Below are 9,231 nucleotides of genomic sequence, written 5' to 3'. Positions count from 1 at the left end.
GCCCTCCCCGCCACCTTCCCCATCTCCATGCTAGCTTGCCCGGCGCGGACCAGGAACACGGACACGGGACGGACGTGAAGAGCTCATTCCCCACACGAGCAAGCAGAGCCGAACCAGGGTCACCGCTCTGCATGCACGGCTCTGCCTGCAGGGCTCTGCCTGCTGGACCCTGCCAGGCCCTCTCTGCCCCCTCCTCAAAAAGGGCCCTCCTCCTCCACGCAGGGACTGCCCCTTGGCGCAAAGAGCCCTGGGGAGCTGGGCATCCCGGAGTCCTGCGGCGGAGCTGGCCAAGGGCTCCCGAGGGGACAAGGCTGTCCTCAGAAGGGACTCAGGCACCGCTACAATCATCTCTATCCTCAGGGACGTCTGGATTTTACGTTCACTACGGAACGCATCCTACCTGCGTGCTATGGGAGAGTGATGTGGGGAGACTCAACCCCACACCTGACACCAAAGGGACTGTACCAGCTCGTGCGCAATACCCCACGGTGTGCCATGAGAACGACGAGCAGCTCTGACAGCTTCCAGGGCAGGCCTGACCCGGTGCAGGGTGGGGGACCACACAACTTACGCACTCTGGTGCGCATCGAAATTCCCCCGCAGGGAAGGAGGCATTTTCACGGCGGGCTCTTTCCCTTCCAGCCTCTATTCCCTACTACAAATGCACCATCTCCGAGAGCCAGGCTTTTCTGCCCAAAATACAACTGGAGGCAGCGGCCAAGGCACAGTTACCTCCCGAGAAAAGACAGTGACGGGCTGTGACGTTTATCACAATCAGGAAGACTCCACATTGCATAAAGCACACCGTACAAAGCTGGAGGGGGAGCTTTGCCCCTTTTCCAGTTACCAGGATCTGAATGGACATTCTAAACAGGAGAATCACCTGGCCTGAGCCGGGAAACCAGTCAAAAGTACGACGACACAGAAATCTGTCTCACTGACCCAAGAGCTACCCCAGGTGCAGGAGGTCAGCAAGGATTCAGCCAAGCCTGGAGAAGTCAGTGTGGAGAGAGTGGTCACCTTCCTCATGCTGCTTCGAGAAACCAAGAGTCAAAGTCTGCTTCCCGGCTCCTAAACATTCCCTCAAGGCTCCTTCAGGCACCAGCCAAGGCGACGGTCTCCCGGGAAAAGCAGCCCACTGGCTCCTGGGCAAGAGTTTTGAGTCTGAAAAAGGCAGCGACACGCCACGCCAGATCCGTCACAGGACACACAGTCTGCAGACGAGCGTAGGAACGGCTGCAAAAAGAACTGGAAAATCACCTTTCCCAGGACGAGGTCCAACAGAGCATGACCACCCCACTTACCTGGGCCTCCAGGGCCACCGCAGGTGGGAGGGTGCTGCCGGGCCCCACCGGAGCTGCGCCAGGTCAAGCGTCGGCTAAAAACCACAGAAAAGGATGGAGGATTAGGCTTTCCTGCGAAGACACTGCTGAAGCGAAACAAAACATTTGGCCTTCCTTATTTCCTACCTTCCCAGTATCACACTCGTTTCTTGGAGGAACTGGATACTGACCCCAGGAACTCCTGCATGCTAAGCCCGCATTCTCTCTACTGCTGAGCTACATATACCCTTCCCCATAGAGCACAATAGTTTCTAGGCACAGAGGACAAGAATTGCCAGCCACGTTCACTAACTTACTAAGTGTATAATAAGCTCCGTGTGCTCCACAAACAGAGGTCAGTGTTTTATGATCCGTCAGCTCCTGCGGAGCCACTTCTACAATCCCAGTAGCGTACTCCGGTTTTTTAATTTCGGGCTTAGTAGCCCCTTCCTAGGAACACAAAACAAGATAAATGAGGAACCGAATTTCAGATCATGTGCCTACGCTTAGTCAGTTAGGTAGACAAGAGTTATTTACCGAAGCTATCAGAACATAAGCCCTATCCTGGGAGAAGCTGGCGGTACAAATAAAAGGCAGATTCTCCTCTCTGTTCTGCCAGAGGCACAGGATCCATGAAAACAAATCAGCACAGAAAAGTTTCAAAAGCTCTACAAATGAGGTGAACGGGTACAGTAACGCCACAAAGCACAGGAGAGTCCGCTGCACATGGATAGCTCAGGGAATGCTGGGAAGAATGCACTGTTTCGTAAAAGAGAGATCCAGCGCAGAGGGGGTTGTGGTGGGGCGTTGGGGCAGGGCAGCCTGAGTAAAAGGAGCAGGTGGGAAACAGCGTAAGGCATTAAGGAAACTAGACCACTGTTACTGGCGGTGGAATGGGAAGACAAACATGCTGCTTTGAAAATGAAACTTCACTTAATTAATTTCAAGTGAGGACGGCTAAAACAAGAACCAACACCAAAATGCACCTAACTTTCCCAGGGATGAATTTATTTCAATATCCTCTAATGAAATGTAAGGGAAAGACTCTGAAAACAAGAATGCCCATACAGACACTGGCTTCACTAGGTGAGTCTGGAAAATGAACACAAGTGCATTATCCAGTCCTACGGCATTAAGCACAGAATCACATCCTAAACTGTAAGTTAAAAGCATAAGTCAAAAATTCTCATCAGCAGATGCAAACGTGAAAATGCACACTCACACCAACCCCTGGTTTATGTCTCAGAATCCCCTGGTACTTATATAGTCACACAAGGACATTAACAACAAAAGACTGTACCTCATCCCAGGAAGATTCTCTTCCTCTCTCTTCTGTAATGTGGCGCACTGACACACCATCTGTAAAATGTAGTTACAGGTACATTAATGAGAATATTCACGAATGTATATTAAAATCACCATGTGCGTCTATCTCCGTTCTTGGATGTGTCAAAACAAAAGTGGCAGAAAAGACTTTCAAAGAGTTAGAGCATTTTCTGAAAAAAATGCTTAATTCAAGGTTGGGATATATTTCAAACCAAGTAGTAAGAGGAAAACACGTAAAAAGAATGGATATGGAAGTTGGGTTTGCGCACTATGTATTTCTAACATTTGAAGTTTGCTCTTGTTTTTGTTTTTTCTTTTCTTCTGTTTTTAAATGGAGGTACCGGGAATGAGCACACGGAATTCGGCATGCTAAGCAAGCATTCTATTTACCACTAACCTATGTCCTTCCCCGAGTCAACTAGCTTCTCGGCATAGATAAAATAAATTACAAAACACTCTTTCATGGTTCACTGCCTTACAAAACATGTTAGTTTGCTGAAGCGCAAAAGATCTTTGAGACCTTCTTCCCCGTATCACACTAAGTCTCACATCAGACCGAGTGGGAGACAGGTCTCTGGACCCTTGACTGAAGAGACCACAGGCCCCGGGTTCGGGTGTGTCTTCCATAACCGATCATCGGCTGTGGAATTTCAGGGCTCCACTCGCTGCAGACAGTGACAGGGGCGGGCTTGTCCTCCAGGGAGTCCGGAACGTGGTGTCTGTTGAAGGCCCATGTGCAGAACCGACACGTCTGCCCTCCGTCAGAGGACCCTCTTTCCCTCTACAACAGACACCTCCCTCCCCAGGGCAGGACGGGGAAGACGCGGTCCATCAATTGCGTCTGCTTATGGACCAGAGGCTCACGGCCGTGAGCCCAGTCACGGCCGCTCGTGCACGGGGAAGCCCCAGAGAGCGATCTGCCCTTCTTCTGCAGTGACTCAAGGAAGAAACAGAGGACTATGCTTTCCTCTTACCGAGCGGAGCAGCTGGCGTTGGGGGTCGATTTTGCCCAGGGCACCAAGGGGGACCAGGTGCTGGTTCCCAGCTGGGCGACGACTGGCCGCTCTCTGGGCAGGCCTCGTGGGCTGCTCCTCCGAAATATTGGAGCCCTCCTTCCCACGGGGTGACCTGCGTTACATAAGGGATGGCTTTGTTGTATGACAGACAAAACGCCAACAGCGACAAGAGCCGTAACCCAACGCAGCTCTCGTCGTCACCGTGCACCCTCCCCGGCACTGGGTGCCCAGTTGGCAGCTACACTGACTGCACTCCTTCAGCCCTGGGCCTGCCTGCAGCCTGGGCTGCTCAGGAGGCTTTTGCGATAAAATACTGTCCCCAAACTTCACTGTGATTACTGGGCATACTTATCCGCTAATTCCCAATCCACAGGCAAAGGCAGGAATGGTTTGTTCAAAAGAAAAATGCTAGTTCCAGGGATTATTCAATACAAAATGACCACTGGAACACAAGTGAGTAAAATTACTTACTTTGTTTTCCTCTGCCTCCTGAGCCGGAAAGGCGGTGCCATTCCTAACAGGGGTGCCACCCGGCCCTGAAACTGTGAAGTGAGTGCAGCGCTGAAGGTGGATTCTATCTGACAGATGCCGTGCGGGGGAAGCACGAGCCGAGCCCTTCGTGCCCTCCTACAAGAGCTCTCACTCCCGCCCACGCCCCGGGCTCTTCACAGAGGCCGCAGGTCTCCCTTCCACCTCAGTTGACCCCGAGTACGAGGGGGACTGGACCCCTGTCCCATGACGAGGACACCACAGGGCCTAGGTTTAGTTGTTTTCATAGCTAATCACCCTGGATGGGGTCTCAGGGCTCAGATCACTGGCAACCAACACTTACACAGTGGACTCACAGCACACTTCAGGGCAAATCAGTCTGTATACAGATTATACATTAAAGTAAGAAGGGTCTTTCGTAGGAAGAGTATCAACAACCCCTGACTGTGAGCTACACCTCTTCCTCCTCAGCCTGTTGGTAAACTATTAAAAGCCTTCTCTCTGACAGCGCATGTCTTGTATAAGTGACCAGATGTCACGTAATCATTTATGAAAGAAGTAGCCTCAATGACTCATGTTGTAATAATTGGCAAAAGAATGGTGAGTTACATGGAGTAGCTGGTGGGAGACTTTAGAGTTACACGTTAACTCTGGGAGAGGGAAGCTACGTTGTCATGTCACTTACTAACTGGCTACTCTAGGTCACTGTGCAAGCTTTATTATAAGAACGAAGGGACCTGCAAAATTAGTGAAGAAATGCCTGCTGCCTTAAAGCAGATCTTGAATAGAATATTTATCCACCAAGGCAAATGAAGAAAAATGTTTTTCTCGTTATGACATACTGCCTTCATTCTAAAACGTCATCCATGTTATTTTCCTGAAATGAGAAGAAAATTCAGCCTTCAAAACCGCGTCCAGGCGGGAAGAGAGGGCTGACACTCATGTCTTCTAGTGCACAGAAACCAGCCATGCCAGCCACGCCAGGCAACCAAGAGACTGGGGGGCGGCCCGCAGTCCCTGGAGGGGCGTAAGATCCACCGCTCACAGGGGACAGAGCCCTGCTGGCTGGTGGCATGTAAAGAAAACAGCATCTTGTCACCCAGCTGTGAACCTGTTCCCCACAGTGAGTGTGTGGTGTGGTGTCCAGGAAACCCGACAACTACCCATGGGGACAAGCAGCCCACTGGGCAGCTCCTGCTGCAGAAATGGAGCTGCCGCACTTCACAGTGTGCTCCTTACCTCTCAGGGGAGGGTGCAGCCTGTACGGTCCTCCTGGAGTGGGATCCTGCCTCATGTATTCCTCTGCCTGCCTCCGTCTGCAGATTGCATCCAATCTTAAAGATAAAGAATGGCTTCAATACAAATTACACCACCAATTCCTCTACTAGGCACAAAACAACCAGTCCTTAAAAATCTCAAAACACCCGTAAAAATGTGTCAAAATTCTGTACCTCTGTTTCAGGTGGGCAACTTCCCTTCTCAGCTCAGAGGAGTTTTCCCTTCTCAGGTCAGAGTTTTCCCTTCTCAATTCAGAGATTTCCCTCTCCAGCTCCTGAGCCCTGAGCTGTGGGAGAAAAACACATCCACGTTCAGTTGTGGCCGACTGTGCACAAAGGGAAGGAAGGAAACAAATTCTTACTGAGCTGTCTTGGGCCTTCTTCTCGGCAAGAGTGACCTGAAAAAGTCAACACATCAAGAAACACCCCATGGCTAGGGGTTCTCAGGGCCACAATAACTGTCTGCATCAGGTGCTGAGGACTCGGTGTGTCAGGAGGAAGGCAGGTTACCTGGTGTCTCCAAATGATCTCTGCTTCCTGCATTTGCCCATGACATTCTTCAAGTCTTATCCTATGAGTTACCAATTGTTCCATCAGAGAAGACACAATGCTGGGTATGCTGTTAAATAACCTGCCCCAGTCCAGGTTATCTGCACTGCACACTCACACACATCATCTCACCACTCAAGACACACTGCACACGGCTGCAGAAGCACAGCAGGTGCAAAGCTGTCGCTGCAGCCACTCCTTCCGTCACTGTTACTGAACGCCTGCCCGGTTCTGCGCTGACACATTTCCCCCTCCCGTTCTCAGCACTTCCCTCACGTGTCCTGTGCTGAGCATCTTTCATCACAAAGCTTGATTCTTCCTTTCCTTACATCCTGACCCTACTTCTTACACCTGGGTCTCCCCAGCAGCACGGGAATGTTTATTGGTCCGACTGACGCTACACTAAACTGCTATCCTCAGGGAGACAACGGTTTATAGCACCTTCAGAAACATCTCTGTGAACAGTCTCTCCTCTCAGCCTGGCCAGCACTGGGACCAGGAAATTCTTAGTAACTTAATACTTTTTAAAGTTAAACGTTTAACTTAACATGTGTAAAACTTAACACTTTTCCTCCTGTGTGAAGCCATGTATACAAATGTCTTTTGTTTGGGTCGGTTTATGATATTGTGTCTAAACATTTTAGAAAAGTTTTCAAAAAATCCAACGGGTGTTTTCAGAGCCGCAGGTGCAGAGGAGCTGAACTCACTTGTATCATCTTGTCTTCTCTTCAGCCAATTTTGCCTCCTCCTTTGCTGCCAACAGCTGCTTCTTTCCCACCAGCTCACATCCGTTCATGTCCACCTTCCTGAGAGGGGAAAGAAACTCTGAAATTCTGCCATTTTCCCTCCCAGAAACTGGAAGGGAAGAATTCCATGTTCCTTTCGCCCTTCCCCATAAATGCTCAGGCTGATAAATACACAGGAAAGAATTAAAGTACCCCCACTAATAAATATGAAAAAACTACACTCAGGCCTCTGGCAAGTGTTTGGTATCTGGGCTTCCCTTCAGCGTCCCCACCCCTAATCATTTATGCATAAAGTAAACACACAGGAAAAGCCCACGTGAGGTGTGCTCTGCGCCCCCACCACCAGGCTCAGGTTCCTGTGCCTGGGACAGCGTGAGCTCACTGTGTTTCAACGTGGGAATCAGGGTCTGACCAAGTAATCACAACCAAACACATTAGGGTAAAGCAAGCGTTCATGACTTGTTTGATTTCTCCCACAGAGAGCCCAGATTTCAGTCAAAACCTGGAGCAAAACCTGATCCTTTAGGAAATATAAGGAAATGTTTGTTTTTGAAAGTGGGTTAATGGGTGTGATGTCCATGACCTCTCCCTGAGAATGACAGGAAACTCTGGACAAAGTATGAAATCCATGATCGAATGTACCAAATTGCTAACAAGCCAGAAAGGGACATGAGGCCAAGATGGAGAAGAAGAAAGCCCAGGACTGGGCCCACCTTCCCCGGGGGTCACCCGGTAACTGCAGAGGACACCAGTGAGATGCAGAGCAGCCCAGCAGCCGGTGCCCCCTACGCACAGGCACTGCAGTCAGGCAGCTGGAGCTCACGGTCCGTCAGCGAAGGTGATCCCTAGAGAGACCCACAGGACTTAGCTGGGATCCACGAGAGCTATATGCCAGAAACAAAGGTGGACAGGAGACACACGGGCCTCACGAAAGCTGGCTGCACTGACTGATCTCAGCTGCTAACCGGGTTAACAGGATGTTGCGCTGCTGGCGCCCTGACCACCTGCCAGCTGTAATGCCCACCTTCTCTGCAGCAAGTTAACCTCACATGAGGCCTCAAATTTTCTCTATTTTCTACCCAATGTCTAGAGTTTATTAAAAATGATAGACACATGGCAGGTCATGACACTTTGATGTGGTTGAAACCTAAGGACAATAAAAATGGACCTAGGGGGATCCAGATAATGAAGTGACTAAATCTGGTCCAAGAACGTGCTAAAATCTCAAACTAAATACAAACAAGACTCTGGTAACCAGTTAGAATGAACAGAAGCAGCAGATTACAGAAATCAAGGTCGAAAAATAAATGCACATCTGTAGTGATTGAATATGGTAAAGAAAATATGGTGGTAAGTATTCTGAAACATATTACAATATCCACATAACTCCACACATTCATTCACATATTGTCATAAATAACACGGGAATGTCTTACCCTTCAGTGTCCATAGTTCTCTGTCCACTGATTTCATCAAGGGCGCGTACTTTCTTCACCTGCCTTTGGAAACCGTCTTCCTCACGTTCTTTCAGAGATCCCGATGCAGCATGGTGGTCTTGCATTTTCTTTTTACCCTCTATAAACATAAAATAATTGGCTTTGTGTGTGCACATGTGCACTCAAGAGCTTGGCTGTGCTGGGGAGTGGAGAAAGGAGAGAATTCTGAAGGCAGGAATCCCCTTTTTACCTTCCCAGTGCAAATTCATTGTTATTACAGGCATGTTTCATTTTATTGCCCTCCCTGGTAATGCATATTTTTAAACAATTGAAGATTTGTAACAACCCTGAGTACAGCAATTCCATTGGTGACATTTTTTTCTGGCAGCATTTGCTCATTTCTTATCTCTGTGTCACATTTTTGTAGTTCCTGAAATATTTGGTTCTTTATCATTTTAATTAAAACAGGCATGACATTCCTTTAAGGCAAAGCCTAATCCAGCGGAAGTCCCTAGTTCTCAGCAATTCTATAAACCCTGAGAGAGGTGAAGAGGCTTCAGAAGAAAAGTGTGAAGCCAGCAGGGGTTGGCCCATGAAGTTTAAGGCAAGATTCCATCTCCACTGCATACCTGTGCAAGGTAAGGCGGGAAGAGCTGACCCAGAGGCTGCTGCAAGTGCTCCAGGAGATTAAGCTAAGGCAGCTAATGAAGGTGGCTGCACTAAACAACAGGTTTTCAATGCAGAGAACTGCAAGGGGAGGCCACCCAGCACCATCACAGCTGGAGAGAAGTCAGTGCCTGGCATCAAGTCTTCAATGGACAGGCTGATTTTCCCGTTAGTGGCTAACGAAGCCAATATTCATTTAACATTATGAAAATCCTATGTCCCATGAGAATCAAGTGAAATCTACTCTGTGCTCTATAAATAGAACAAAGCCTGAATGACAGCACATCTATTTACAACATGAATATTTTAGCCCATTGTTGAGACCTACTGCTCAGAAAACAAAACAAAACACAAAAAAAAAATTTCTTTCAAAATATTACTGCTCATGGACAATGCACAAGTCA

General features: G+C 48.9%; 2 long non-coding RNA genes across 3 annotated transcripts; both read right to left on the bottom strand.

Annotated features, from left to right (window-relative positions):
* Window positions 1–5,387: 5,387 nt before the first annotated feature.
* On the bottom strand, window positions 5,388–6,433 carry LOC135320751 (uncharacterized). 2 transcript variants are annotated; one of them, XR_010380042.1, is made up of 4 exons: window positions 5,941–6,433; window positions 5,793–5,828; window positions 5,605–5,717; window positions 5,388–5,487 (listed from the first exon to the last, which is right to left on the bottom strand). It is a non-coding gene; the product is annotated as an uncharacterized LOC135320751 (long non-coding RNA). The 2 variants fall into 2 exon arrangements; XR_010380041.1 differs by having other exon boundaries at window positions 5,793–6,432.
* A 244-nt stretch (window positions 6,434–6,677) lies between these two features.
* On the bottom strand, window positions 6,678–8,849 carry LOC135320752 (uncharacterized). The gene is made up of 3 exons (XR_010380043.1): window positions 8,791–8,849; window positions 8,162–8,300; window positions 6,678–6,785 (listed from the first exon to the last, which is right to left on the bottom strand). It is a non-coding gene; the product is annotated as an uncharacterized LOC135320752 (long non-coding RNA).
* Window positions 8,850–9,231: the final 382 nt, after the last annotated feature.

The sequence above is a fragment of the Camelus dromedarius genome, unplaced genomic scaffold (genome assembly GCF_036321535.1).
Source record: "Camelus dromedarius isolate mCamDro1 unplaced genomic scaffold, mCamDro1.pat HAP1_SCAFFOLD_114, whole genome shotgun sequence".
NCBI classification, from domain to species: Eukaryota; Metazoa; Chordata; class Mammalia; order Artiodactyla; family Camelidae; genus Camelus; species Camelus dromedarius.
The sequence above is the reverse complement of the archived record's forward strand: the minus strand, read 5'-3'. Positions and strand labels throughout refer to the sequence as shown.